The sequence below is a fragment of the Diospyros lotus genome, chromosome 14 (genome assembly GCF_014633365.1).
Source record: "Diospyros lotus cultivar Yz01 chromosome 14, ASM1463336v1, whole genome shotgun sequence".
NCBI lineage: Eukaryota > Viridiplantae > Streptophyta > Magnoliopsida > Ericales > Ebenaceae > Diospyros > Diospyros lotus.
In genome coordinates, this window is record NC_068351.1 from 20,378,221 (window position 1) to 20,393,474 (window position 15,254).

Below are 15,254 nucleotides of genomic sequence, written 5' to 3' on the forward strand. Positions count from 1 at the left end.
TAATTCGATACCCGACCATGCCTCCAAGCTTTATTTCACTCCCATAATGCACCAAAATCACTCTTTTTGCTCCATGTCCGCTTTAACACATGCTCCACATCTACATAACCATATATAGAACCAAATCAAGTAGAAATCATGCTCATTGAATGTATAAATGCTAAGTTTATAAACCAAAATAAGTGTATAAAAGACACTTATCAAATACCCCCAAACTTAGACTCTTGATCGTCTCGAGCAAGATTATCGACTCAAATATATCATCCCTCAAGCAGAGAATAGTTAATATTTCAAAATCACTTACAAGTTGGATAGCCTTCAAGGTAGCCTCGGATTTTGGTATCATTCATAATTCACACAGAGTTTTCTAGTAATGTTACACAACTGTTTTTGGACTTATTCCATGTTTTGACGTGTGTGTGCGAATCCTGTCAGGTACAATATCATGCATAAGGTTGTTGGTATCCCGACCCCTTGATGGTCTTGTACACTTTCTCGCTCGTAATATGCACTCCACCCCCAAACTTGGTCTTTTCATTCAGTCCCTAGGTGCTCCCAATCACTCTTTTCTTTCTTGTTCAAGTTTGGTTGGACTCAGCCAAAAAATGACGTTGTCTTGGTTTGTGAAGATTCTCCTTTATTTTGAATGCTTCGGCATGCTAACATCCACTAGACAGTCAAACCCACCAGTTTTCTCAATTCCTAGGAGTTACAAACATCGACACCATTATTGAGATTTTTTTTTTTTTTTTTTGCTGAACAAGTGCATTTTATGCTCCATCTCGTTTTTTTTTTTTTTTTTTTGATATCTTATGTGCAAGCCTTCACTCCATTAAGCTTTCTGAATAACCCTTGTAACGAGCTTTCAACCGATGACTCCCAAGCCAAATGACCATGGGGCACCAGGTTTTAAGATACCTCTACGGGCATAATCACTCAAGTCATTCAGGCTACGAAGAAAAGTATAAGATATATGCAAGCTCAAATTTAATTTGGTGCACGACATAGTGACATAGGGATGAGTAGGGTTGGCAATGGTTCGGTTTGGTTTCGGTTTTTGCCAAAACCATAACCAAACCAAACTTAAATTACTAAAACCAAAACCAAACCATTACCCATTTGATTTTAAGAATTTAAAACCATAACCAAACCATTACCCATTTGATTTTAAGAATTTAAAACCATAACCAAACCATTCGATTTCAGTTTAACCATGGTTTTTTTAGTTTAATCCATATCAACAAACAAAGACAAATAACATTCATAAATTTTTTTGATAATTTCACAACAAACAAAGATAAATTCTAATAAAGTTACCTTATTCTTGCATAAAGTTACAAAACTTATTGAATATAAAATCACCTTTCCAAACCTACAATTGTTAAGATCAATAAATTAATATGTGCATAATTAAATTGTAATTTAAGCTAAAAAAAATTAGCTATGAAGTTAATACCTTCATCAACAACATTAATATATTCTTCGTAAATTGATGCATATCCATCTGAAATGAATGAGCCAACTCTATCTAACAAAATTATAAATATAAAAAATAAATTAATATGAAGAGAGATGAGGCAGAGAGCGAGAGGCAGCGAGGGTGAGAGAGATCGAGGGCGAGCGAGAGCAAGAGGGGCCGAGCCCTAGCGAGAGCAAGAGAGATCTAGCGAGGGTGAGTGAGAGCAAGAGAGATGCAGAGAGTGAGGGCGATTGGCGAGCTCGTGCGGAGGAGCAAGAGAAATGAGGCAGAAATGGTGAGAGAGATTGAGGGCGAGCGAGAGTAGGGGCTGAGCCCTAGCTGTAATACCCGGGAAGTTATTCAGAGTATAAATGATTTTTAAGGAAGGGTATAACTGGAATTAGCAAAAGAATAAGGCTATATGGCACACTAACGTAGTCTTAGATGATTAAATCAGTCAGAGGGAGTAACCCGGACCTTAGATAGCTAAAGAAAATTATACAGTATCGACAAGTGATTCGAATTATGATTTTTAGTAATGAAAGAAGTGGGATCGGGAACAGTTTTCGGTACAGCTGTCGACCGGGCTGAGAAAACCGAATCGACGTAGGAAACGTCCAGAAGATGAACGGAGCACGTCAAAGACTAGTATTTAATGTGTAGAACAACCCTTAAGCGATTTCGGGTTGAATCAAATGGATTTAAGGTCAATTTGACCAATCGGGCCTAAGTGCAATTTTCTAATTTTGCCCGAGGGAGGTCAAGACGGTAATCTTTCAGGAGTCTTGAGGGTCAAATGAGATGTACTAAACTTGTGGGACTTAGAGGTATATTTGGATTTATCAGGGGAGTTGTAAAAAGGGCAGAATTGTCATTTGAAGAAAACAGGGGTCAAAATGCAAAAAATGGAAAATGGCATAGTGTAAACGCGAAGGGATTTCGGCCGCCGCACTGCCACCGCACGTGGAGGCCGTTTCCGGCGATGGGACGGCCGAGGCTTGCTTGGGGAAGGTTGTATACGGCCAGGAGAACACTTGGGGACCAAGCTTGGCCGTTGATTGGTCGGAAAAAGCTCGGATTTTTGATATAAATAGAGGCCGCGAGTTCGAGCTTTTGAAGCGTAAATCGATTGAGTTTTTGAATGATTTTGAGCGAGTGATTAAGGGGCTTTTGGTCGCGAGGCATCAAGGATCGCTTTGGGCTCGATTTGAAGCATTTTGGTGCATGTTTGAGGGCCAATCGAAATCGGCCGAGGGTTAGAGGCGGACCGCGCAAGCCGGACCTGTAAATCGATTTTTGAAGGCCTCAACGATGTTGTTTCAGCCTGATTTTGGTGCCATTGGGATCGATTCTTCAAGAGCTTCAAGGGGGTACCGGTTTTGCAGTCATCGGAGGGGTCGTCGTCGGCGGGTCTTGAGGAAGAAGACGACGCGCGTGGCTGCACGCGCCAGCCTCCACGCGCAGCCACGCGCAGGGCGCGTGAGAGCGCGTGCGAAGGGCTATTTTGGTAATTTTAATTCCAATATTTTTATTTAATTATTCTAGGAATTATTGTGTTGAAATATTTCGGAAAATAGTTGAAGAAATAATTATTTTGGAATTAACGAGGAGAAAATTGGGAGAAAATAGAGAAAATTATGGAAAATTGAGGAAAATGGATTTTAACGCTTCCTTAATTAAATATGGTGTTTAGGAAGTACTGTGGCTCGAGGTTGAGTATAAGTTCAAGCATTTGGGATTTGGCACGCAAACCGAGGCGTTGCACGAGGATTGAGGCGATCTGAATACATTCGAGGTGAGTGGTTTGATTCCAACTTTTCCTTGTTTTGGAAGTGTTCTTAGGTGCTTGTGGTGAGTTCTAGTGAGCGGTTATACCCTCCTGGACATAAATTGTTTTACAAGGCTTTGCTTATGATCATTGTGTCGATATTTGCTACATTGCATTAACTGTTTATTTTAAAATGTTGGTGCATGGCGTGTAAATCTTCATATCATTTGGGGTCAAGTTTAATTGCATCGTTGGGTCCGTATGGGGCGGGATGGGGTCTGCTTGAGATTGGGACAATGTTAATCCAGGTGAACGGGTGTCACACTGGGGGCACTCGAGGGAATAATGTTAAACCAGGTGAACGGGTGTCACGACGGTGCACCCGAGGGATTAACGTTGGACCAGGTGAACGTGTGCCACAGTGGGGCATTCGAGGGATTAAGTATGTCAAGGTGATATCTCGAGTTAGACATGTCTTGCATATTTACGTTTATCTGAGTATGCCATGCTCGTGTGTCTCTCATGCATTGTATGAACTGTTTTATGCCGTCACTTAGATGTTTATCATCTAACTTGGGCTATGCCCCTGGAACGTTTAATGTTCCAGCCAGGAACTGCTGCGGAGGCAAGGATGTGGCCGGTTGAGGGCCAATGGTGCTTAGTTTGTTAAGTCGTTGTAATGTTTGGAGGATTTAACATGCATTTCAGGTTGTAAACGAGTAGTTGTATATAGCAATTTTATCATTTGATCTGTATTATGTATTTTGCTATGGAAATACAATGTAAGAACTATGGTGTTTGGTATTAGTGTATTCGCTGCGTTGTATTAAGACTCGTTTAGGTTATTGATCTTGATAGTTAAACGGGCAAGACTGGGGTTCGCGGGGTTTTGTTTCTGCATGTGAAGATTGTTCTTGAAATACCGCGCGTGTTGAACTTAAAGAAAAAAAAAAAGAAGAGAAATCCCGGGAATACCCTTATAGTGACACGCCTGGCGAGACGGGGTGTTACAATTGGTATCAGAGCCCTAGGTTAAAACCCTAGGACGATTTGACTAGGTTGTTGAATTTAGCATGATTTGAACTATTGAATGAGAACTTAGAACGGGATTATGGATTCTAGGAGACATTCGGCACATAGTCGAAATGGTATGGAGACTCTAGAGAGGTGAAATTTGAGGTTTTCAATTTGAATATACTTTCAGCGTCAAGGGAAGACGAACAAGTTCTATTCACATCTTTTGGAAATTAGGAAGCTAGTGAAGAGGGTCGTCGAAATAAAAGAGATATATGATCCGAAACCTTTGAGGAATAAATACTTTGGTGATTCTGGTACAACTTGAAGTATAGTATAAAATCTCTTTCGGAAGAATCTTAGTGAATCGTCTTAGTACCCTCCCGTTTGGGACATGTTAAATAATGGTGGTGTCATGCCTTGACAAAGATAAGTGAAACGATGGAGATTATTAGGAGAACCTGTCAAGGGCGTGGGAAGGAAAAACGACTTGAAGATCTTAAGGTTAAGTTAGATATCCAAATTGAGGACTTAAGAAGAACGAATTCAGTTAGGGCTAACTAGTGAAAATCTCGAACGGAGACTTAGAGGAGGGGAGCCGATAGGTCATAAAGACAAAATCCCTGCTTGGAGATTTGGGGGTTTGTCGGTTGAAGTCTTTGAAATTATAATTGAAGAATACTAGATTTTTGCTGAAAGATGAAATGTTGGATTGGGAGTTAGCATCGAACAATATGGGTCGAATGTAAGGGTGGTTCGACAAACCATAACTGAGGATTCGTAAGAATCGGAAACCGTAGATTGGAGATCATTAGTTAAAATCAATCTCACTAAATGTTGGGATAACTGATGGTTATTAAGAAGAAACAAGTTGTGAACGATTAGTCTGATATAACATAACCTAATTGTAAGTCAGGTTTTGATCGAATGGTATAAGGATTCAAGGGAAAGAATGACTTGGTATAGATGGAGAATCCTAAGGAACGACCCGATAAGAAACCCAGGAAGATTCAATAAAAGCTTTTGAAAATAGAATTTGAGGATTTTAGGAATCCGAAATTGTTGATGGGGATATTGAGATAGAGAAACCAGAATTGATGACAGAGGAAATATTACCTTAAGAAAACGACTCATAGGAACGAGTCGTATATGTATGGTTTCATATGTTATTCAAGGGCAAAGAGAGTTAAGGTGTAGATTTAAGTCTTGTGAAAATTTTGGGAGATTATAGAAGAAAGAGCTATATCAGTGATATAGGTTTAGGATCTGACAAGGAAAACAAATCAGAATTGACTGAGGATCAAATTCCTGTTTCGGAGTTTTTGGAAGTTTTCTTGGTGGCAACTGGAGATTTAGGTAACAGATTTTGGGTGGCAATAAGAATTTCTCTTTCAAGTAAAATTTTGGAATACGATCTAAACTTATTTCCCTTACATATGGTCACCACAAGACAAAGAGGGATCGACTGTTAATTAGCTATAGTTAGGGTCAAGGTGCGACCGAAAAATTATTTGGATATCAAACGCAAGAACCGCTTGTTTTGAAGATTAGAACTTTTCAGTTAAATTGGAAATTTGAGAGAATCTTTTGGCTTATAGAGGATTTGCAAAATGAAACCTTACTTGATGATTTTGAGATTGTAAGTAATATAAGGAACAACGATAGATTAGAAATTTGTGATTTAAGACGAACCTTGGAAATTAGAAAAAAAAAAAAGGGGATAAGTAAATTATGAGCATGACTTTGATGTTGCTAAAAACAAATTTATGCGTACTGTATATACTTAGAGATAAAATGGTATTTCAACCTATGGAGACAACTATATTTTAAGTTTGAAATGACTCTAGCCGATTTAAGAAGATACAAACTCAAAGAAAATAGTTAGCATAACGATGATTATCAAGGACTGAGAGGTAGTCATAAAAGTCTCGGGTTGAATTTTAAGGCACCAAGCAATGAGATAGGTTTGCTAAAGCTTGATTAAGCTCGTAAAGATATCTTGGGGCACGATTAGATCTTAACAAGTTAAAGTTGATCTTGGTAAATTCAAATAGAAAAATGGGATTGATGATTCAAAAAGTGAGGTGTCAAGTTGAAATAGGATGTTAGAAGCATATACAGGAGGGTAGAGCTTTTAGAACTAGATAGACGGAACACATGATTGAAGCACAAGGAGTATAACTTTCTGATACGATAATAGCGCTGGGTGGATTTCTAGTAGTTTGGGAAGAAATAATTATAGTACCTGTAAGGGTAGTAGCAAGGGAGTGAGATTCCCTGATAAGTTGGAAACGAAAGGAGAATAGACTTTGGAAGAAAATACGAGGTACTGGGAATGGACAAGGGTACCACTCAAATTGAGTGATATCTTCTTTAGAAAAGAAAAATCAGGAATCCAAGAGATCAGGGATTTGGGCTGGTATTAAAAGAACCACTATAGTTCTCAAAAATGGAACGAGGAATTCTAGCGTAGTGATAACACCATTGGTGCTTGGCCTGTAACAACGGATCTGAGCCTAAGGACTAAGGCAGAGGACTGATGGTTGGCTCGCGGTTTGGGGTGTGATACCCACGAATCAGAGCAACACAGTGAACTGTGGAGACGGTCAGGTGCCAAGGTTTGGACGGCAACGTGGATGTTATGTACGGATTAGAGTCCAAGTTTCCTATGGGCCAAAGCATTGTGGTAGAATCCCTAACTGGTATAAAAAGGTTGACATCTTGAAAGATGACCTAAGCGGGATAGTTGCCATGTGAATTATGATAGTCGATAGTCAAAAGAAAATCGGAAGAAGGAAATGTAATCTCAAGCGACGAAATAATGTTTGGTGAGCTGTTAACGAAGACTTGTGAAGGATTCTTCTAGGATAATTGCATCCACGGCAGAAATTTGTGAAGTTAAGGTTACTAAAAAATGACAAGTACGTTCGAGAAATTTGGGAGTTGTGGTGAAACAGTAATTGTGTTCATAGGTCGGGCTAGGTTCTAAATAGGAATGGAACGAACCCTGATATAGGCATATGTTATGAACTTGCTTAGGAAAATGTGCTTCTCGAATGTGGCATCTGGCAGAAATTTAACTCTAGTTATTGACTTATCTTTTAGTTTCGTGTGCCTATTAATACGCACCCCAAGAATTGTGAGCAATTGGCTCCGATTTAGTTGTTTCAAACCTTGCCTTTGATGATATAAAAAGGTTGGAGCAATGATAAGTATACCTAGGTACCCTTGAGAACATGAGCTGATGGATTGAAAGAGACAAAATCAATATAGGGATATGGTAAGTTATAAGTTGATAGGTAATTGAAAGTGTTTTTCTTCTCGAGAGACATGCTGTGATTTGAGAAAACATATGATTAAGCTGTTATAAAGGAAGACGTGAGTTTTTAGTTCCACTATGAAAATTTATTTGGGTTGCAAGACAGTAGGTTAAGCTGTTATAATTATGCTAGGTATTGTTGAAGACCCAGTGAGAATCAAAAGCTAACCAGAAAGGTTTCCTCTTAAGGAGTTGTGTGAAAACTAGATCGCCTAAGAAGGACAAGATTAAATTTACTCCTAGAATCGAGAATAATAGGGATCTTGATTAACTCAATAGAGAGATTGTTCTCATGTGGAAAAAAATATGGCAATCTCTGTTTGGTTGAAGTAAAACACTTAGCGGTACTAAGTTGAAAAGCCACAAATGAAGGACGTGTACAAATATGGAAGGTTGTCAGTACATTGAGACGACACGGGAGTTCTAAGCTGAGATAAATTGATCTGATTGATGGATAGTGTTTTGGAAGAGAAATAGTAACATGTCAGGATGTTAGGCTATTGAAAGAGAAATTGTGTTTTTGGGACCTAAATGGATAATTTGCATGGCCAGCCGTAAGAGGCTGAGAAATTATCTCTAAAGATAATATGCGATCGAGATAATTGGGAGAAAGATACGCTGAGTAAGTTCAATGTTATCAATTTCTGTGCCATCATGGAAGCCGAGTTAACTCAATCTTGGTGTGATCCTGATATTGGGTTGGGAGATTTAGGAGCCAGATAAAAGGTAATTTGAGGACACAATTGGGAATGATATAGAGTTTATAAATTATTTTGGGAGTTGAGAAGCCGCCGGTATGGAACTACAACGAGATATTCTAGAAGATAAGAAACGAGTTTGGTAAACTCAAACCATATGAAGACATAAGCTATGAATGATTGTTAAGGACTAATAATGGTATTTAGGACATTGCAATCGGAAGTCAATCGCACTAGTAGTGATACAATTATCGCGGATCAAATTTCGAGGATGAAATTTATTAAAGGGGGGGAGAATGTAATACCCGGGAAGTTATTCAGAGTATAAATGATTTTTAAGGAAGGGTATAACTGGAATTAGCAAAAGAATAAGGCTATATGGCACACTAACGTAGTCTTAGATGATTAAATCAGTCAGAGGGAGTAACCCGGACCTTAGATAGCTAAAGAAAATTATACAGTATCGACAAGTGATTCGAATTATGATTTTTAGTAATGAAAGAAGTGGGATCGGGAACAGTTTTCAGTACAGCTGTCGACCGGGCTGAGAAAACCGAATCGACGTAGGAAACGTCCAGAAGATGAACGGAGCACGTCAAAGACTAGTATTTAATGTGTAGAACAACCCTTAAGCGATTTCGGGTTGAATCAAATGGATTTAAGGTCAATTTGACCAATCGGGCCTAAGTGCAATTTTCTAATTTTGCCCAAGGGAGGTCAAGACGGTAATCTTTCAGGAGTCTTGAGGGTCAAATGAGATGTACTAAACTTGTGGGACTTAGAGGTATATTTGGATTTATCAGGGGAGTTGTAAAAAGGGCAGAATTGTCATTTGAAGAAATCAGGGGTCAAAATGCAAAAAATGGAAAATGGCATAGTGTGAACGCGAAGGGATTTCGGCCGCCGCACTGCCACCGCACGTGGAGGCCGTTTCCGGCGATGGGACGGCCGAGGCTTGCTTGGGGAAGGTTGTATACGGCCAGGAGAACACTTGGGGACCAAGCTTGGCCGTTGATTGGTCGGAAAAAGCTCGGATTTTTGATATAAATAGAGGCCGCGAGTTCGAGCTTTTGAAGCGTAAATCGATTGAGTTTTTGAATGATTTTGAGCGAGTGATTAAGGGGCTTTTGGTCGCGAGGCATCAAGGATCGCTTTGGGCTCGATTTGAAGCATTTTGGTGCATGTTTGAGGGCCAATCGAAATCGGCCGAGGGTTAGAGGCGGACCGCGCAAGCCGGACCTGTAAATCGATTTTTGAAGGCCTCAACGATGTTGTTTCAGCCTGATTTTGGTGCCATTGGGATCGATTCTTCAAGAGCTTCAAGGGGGTACCGGTTTTGCAGTCATCGGAGGGGTCGTCGCCGGCGGGTCTTGAGGAAGAAGACGACGCGCGTGGCTGCACGCGCCAGCCTCCACGCGCAGCCACGCGCAGGGCGCGTGAGAGCGCGTGCGAAGGGCTATTTTGGTAATTTTAATTCCAATATTTTTATTTAATTATTCTAGGAATTATTGTGTTGAAATATTTCGGAAAATAGTTGAAGAAATAATTATTTTGGAATTAACGAGGAGAAAATTGGGAGAAAATAGAGAAAATTATGGAAAATTGAGGAAAATGGATTTTAACGCTTCCTTAATTAAATATGGTGTTTAGGAAGTACTGTGGCTCGAGGTTGAGATAAGTTCAAGCATTTGGGATTTGGCACGCAAACCGAGGCGTTGCACGAGGATTGAGGCGATCTGAATACATTCGAGGTGAGTGGTTTGATTCCAACTTTTCCTTGTTTTGGAAGTGTTCTTAGGTGCTTGTGGTGAGTTCTAGTGAGCGGTTATACCCTCCTGGACATAAATTGTTTTACAAGGCTTTGCTTATGATCATTGTGTCGATATTTGCTACATTGCATTAACTGTTTATTTTAAAATGTTGGTGCATGGCGTGTAAATCTTCATATCATTTGGGGTCAAGTTTAATTGCATCGTTGGGTCCGTATGGGGCGGGATGGGGTCTGCTTGAGATTGGGACAATGTTAATCCAGGTGAACGGGTGTCACACTGGGGGCACTCGAGGGAATAATGTTAAACCAGGTGAACGGGTGTCACGACGGTGCACCCGAGGGATTAACGTTGGACCAGGTGAACGTGTGCCACAGTGGGGCATTCGAGGGATTAAGTATGTCAAGGTGATATCTCGAGTTAGACATGTCTTGCATATTTACGTTTATCTGAGTATGCCATGCTCGTGTGTCTCTCATGCATTGTATGAACTGTTTTATGCCGTCACTTAGATGTTTATCATCTAACTTGGGCTATGCCCCTGGAACGTTTAATGTTCCAGCCAGGAACTGCTGCGGAGGCAAGGATGTGGCCGGTTGAGGGCCAATGGTGCTTAGTTTGTTAAGTCGTTGTAACGTTTGGAGGATTTAACATGCATTTCAGGTTGTAAACGAGTAGTTGTATATAGCAATTTTATCATTTGATCTGTATTATGTATTTTGCTATGGAAATACAATGTAAGAACTATGGTGTTTGGTATTAGTGTATCCGCTGCGTTGTATTAAGACTCGTTTAGGTTATTGATCTTGATAGTTAAACGGGCAAGACTGGGGTTCGCGGGGTTTTGTTTCTGCATGTGAAGATTGTTCTTGAAATACCGCGCATGTTGAACTTAAAGAAAAAAAAAAGAAGAGAAATCCCGGGAATACCCTTATAGTGACACGCCTGGCAAGACGGGGTGTTACACTAGCGAGAGGAAGAGAGATCCAGTGAGGGCGAGAGCGAGGGAGAGCAAGAGACATGCAGAGAGTAAGGGCGAGGGCGGGCGGACGAGCAAGAGGCAGCGAGGGTGAGAGAGAGTGAGAGTGAGGTTGAGAGAGGAAGGAGAAGAGAAGGGGAGAAGGGTTTGCAAGCAAGGCAATTGGGTTGGGGTGGGCTAGCCTCAGGTGGGCTGGGCTCAGGTGGGCGGGGTTGTATATAATACATATTATATATACATATTATATTATATATATAATATATTATATATATATATTCGGTTCGGTTCGATTTTTGTTTGGTTTTAGTGAAAACCATAACCAAACCATACGCATTGAAACAGTGTTCGGTTTTTCCCCGAACCAAACCATTACCCAGTCAAACGGTTTTTAATCTCATTGACCTGTTCTATTTCGGTTCGGTTCCCCACGGTTTCGATTGCAATTGCCATCCTTAGGGATGAGATCACTAGCCTATGGTCATTGCCTAGCTTCTCTTAGTATTTCTAACACATTCCACACAAATTTTAACATGCACGGAGTCAACACATTCCTCAACATTTGCCATCATGGCTCAACCTTCCCCAAACTTTTCTTTTCATAATGTTTGATGATTGAGTTACTCACAAAGTTGGTTTAAGGGCAAAAGTCTAATTGGAAACCTAGCAGTGTAGTCAACCTATGCATTGAATCTTCTGACACATGTGCTCAAATTAGTCTAACAAGGATAATGAATCTCAAAATGAAATGAGTAGCATCACTATCTTTACTCTTTGCATTAAAATGGTGCCAAATAAGGTTCATCATTGATGGCACGTCTACCCAACAAAATAAGATATATATTTTTTTTAATAAAACCATACAACTAGACCATACGACATATGCAAGCTGCCCATAGTGAACCTCCCCCCAAACTTAAATGTTTCATTGTCCCAATGGAACAAAGAGAAAGAAAAGGAAGGAGTGTACTCGGACTATAGTGTCAAGGTTGTGATGGTAAATAGATCAACACATGCTCGTTTTGAGATATTTGGAACTTTTGACAATGGCTTTGCCCTTGCAAACAGCTGGTGCAGGACGACTCTTTGACTACATTATCACTTCCAAAAATGTACCTACAATGCACAAGTTTGAACATGAGAGAGAAACAATGACTAAGAACAACATGAAGTAGACAGAGTCACATGGATGCCCAAACTCCCCCCAAACTTAAACCTTACAATCCCAAATTTAAGGTGCAATGTGCAGGAAACATTGGTTGAAGCATTTTATCAAACACCAAGTATGCATGCTGTTTTGATGACCTCAACATTGTTTTTGTGCAAGAATCCTAAAAAAAAAAAATGCAACATGCCAATAAAAGAAAGAGATAGGAAATTGGGTTGCCTCCCAATAAGCGCTTGTTTAAAGTCATTAGCTTGACTTGGCCTCCATCTTCAAGGAGGCTTGAATCCTTTTTCCATCAACATTTTGTGGGTGCCATTTAATGAACTTATTCCTTGAATGTTAGCAACCTTTAATCTAATCCCCTTCTTTTGCTCCCTCAACACCCTTACCAACTTTTCCTTTTCATGATTTGGTGGCTTGGCTTTTGAAGAAGAAGAAACATCTAAAGAACACAATTTGTCTCTTTTGATGGACAATCTTTTTGCTTCTCTCCTAAAGAGCCCACAACCACGACCTTGTTCTTGGCATCCAAAATTAGTTCCTGCTCATCAAAAGAGTTAGCCATGCAATTTTTTTTAGGGTTATCAGGTTTCTCTACCAAATCAACAATGCCATCTCTTATTAAGACTTCTTTTTTATTACCACTAGAATATTTCATAGCCTTAAATATATTAAACGTAACTGTCTCATCATAAATTCTAAGGCTAAGTGTTCCTTGTTGGACATCAATCAAACCTCTCCCTATGGCAAGAAAAGGTCTCCCTAAAATTAAGGGCATATCATAATCTTCTTTGATGTCTAGAACAAAGAAGTCAACAGGAAAAATAAATTTATCCACTTTTACCAAAACATTCTCCACTACTCCCCTCGGATAGTTGATACTTCTATCAGCCAATTGAAGAGAAACAGTGGTGGGTGTTGGTTCTTTTAATCCAAGCTTCCTGAAAATAGAGTAAGGCATTAGATTTATATTAGCACCCAAATCACATAGAGTTCGTTCAAATAATAAACTACTAATAGTACAAGGAATAGTGAAACTCCCTGGATTTTTAAGTTTTGGTGGTAGTTTGTTTTTCAATATAGTGCTACTCTCCTCCGTTAGCATAACAGTTTCATGCTCCTCCAATTTCCTCTTATTTGATAAAATTTCCTTCATAAATTTCACATAGCTGGGCATTTGAGCTAAGGCATCAACAAATGGGATGTTTATGTGAAGCTTCTTGAATACCTCGAGGAACTTCTCAAATTGCTTATCCAGTTTGTGTTTGCGCAACCTCTGAGGGAATGGAATTGGAGGAACATATGGCTTAACCGGCGGTGGAATTACCTTCTCTTGTTCAGCTACTACTTCAGGCATTTCAAGTTGATCCGTTGTCTCCTGAACAATACCATTTTCTTTTACCACACCTGGACTTTTAACATGAATTTCTGGTAGTTGCACCTCACTCCTTGTTGTGATTGCATTTACTTGCTCTTTCGAATTCACCTCGGTATTACTAGGCCAAGTGCCTGGTTGTCTCTATGTTAAGATTTTTCCTAACTGCCCAATTTGATTTTCAATATTCTTAATAGCTGCATTTGTCCGGTCACTTCGTTCTTAAAGCTTTGAAACTGCTTCTTCCCATCTTTCTTTTTCCCCTTGTGGTCGCCCTTGTCTTGGTGGATTTTGAATATTCTGATTGTTACCAGAGGAGAAGTTATGGTGGTTTCTCCAGCTAAGATTGTACGTCTGAGAAAATGGATGATTTTGTTGCCACTGAAAATTTTGCTGATGTTGAAAGTTCTGTGCATATACGGCCTGCTCTGTGAAAGAAGGATCTGTGATGACTAGTGGACATTCGAACGACAGATGATTTGTCCCACAAGTTACACAAATAAGATGAGATCCTTGCACCATATTAACGGATGAGGAGTATTTGAATGCTTCCATCTGTTTTGACAAAGCATCAATCTTAGCTAGCATCAAAGTACTCACATCCACTTCATGCACTCCTGTTGCTCTTTTATGCGAATTCCTATCAGGCCACATTACAAACTGCTCACTCATTGTTTCAAAAAGATCGTGAAGTTGCCCAGCTGATTTATTTTGGATAGATTCTCCTGATGTAGAATCAACTGTAGAGCGACTTTGAGGAGTGAGTCCAGCATAGAAAAAGTGATTTTGAGCTGGTAGTGGAAAGCCATGACTCAGACACTTTCTCAAAAACTCCTTGAACCTCTCCCATGCTTCATGAAAGTTTTCAGACTCAGCTTGCTGAAAAGTTGAAATCTTATGTTTAAGTTTGTTAATCTTGGCCGATGGGAAGTATTTGAGTGTGAACTTCTGTACCAAATCTGTCCATGTAGTAATACTACCTGGTGGTAATGAGTCTAACCATTCTCGAGCCCTATCCTTCAGAGTGTGAGGAAAAAAATGCATCTTGAGTGCCTCTTCATTAATTCCTTGATACTTAAAATTCCCACAATATTCAAGAAATCGAGACAAGTGATAGTGTGGATTTTCTTCGCTCATTCCATAAAAGGGTATGTTGTTGGAAAGGAGATTGATCACGTCCGGCCTCAACTGAAAGTTCTCATGCCCGTAAGGCGGATAGATTATGCTTGATAGGTTCTAAATCATTGGGGGCATCATGAAGTCCCCCATCAGAATGTCTCTTTCATTGACTTCAACGGGCTGCGCCATTGGAACAAGTTGGTTTGCATTGTCACCCATGTTACTTAGTTGCTTTCCCCTCCTTGCTCTTTGTTCACGACGCCTTTGATGAAACGTTCTTTCTATCCTAGGATCAAACTCACAAATATCCGAACGTTCTGAATGGCTCATGCACTATCTCAATCCCTGCACACACACAAATTGAAATAGCTTAGCTTAGAAAAATAATGAAAACAAAATTTTATAGTTAAAGCTAATATCAATCAAAGCAATAATCAAAATAGTTAGTCCCCGGCAACGGCGCCAAAAACCTGTCCTGCCTATTTTATCCCACAAGTGGACGGATCATGACAAGTAATACAGTGATGAATAGAGTGTCGTACCCACGAGGACTAACTTTTGATGGTTACTCTAATTGATCTAACCTTAA

General features: G+C 39.9%; 1 non-coding gene across 1 annotated transcript; it reads left to right on the forward strand.

Annotated features, from left to right (window-relative positions):
* The first annotated feature begins 14,348 nt into the window (after positions 1–14,348).
* Positions 14,349–14,455, forward strand: LOC127791255 (small nucleolar RNA R71). Its single transcript, XR_008020896.1, has one exon. It is a non-coding gene; the product is annotated as a small nucleolar RNA R71 (small nucleolar RNA).
* Positions 14,456–15,254: the final 799 nt, after the last annotated feature.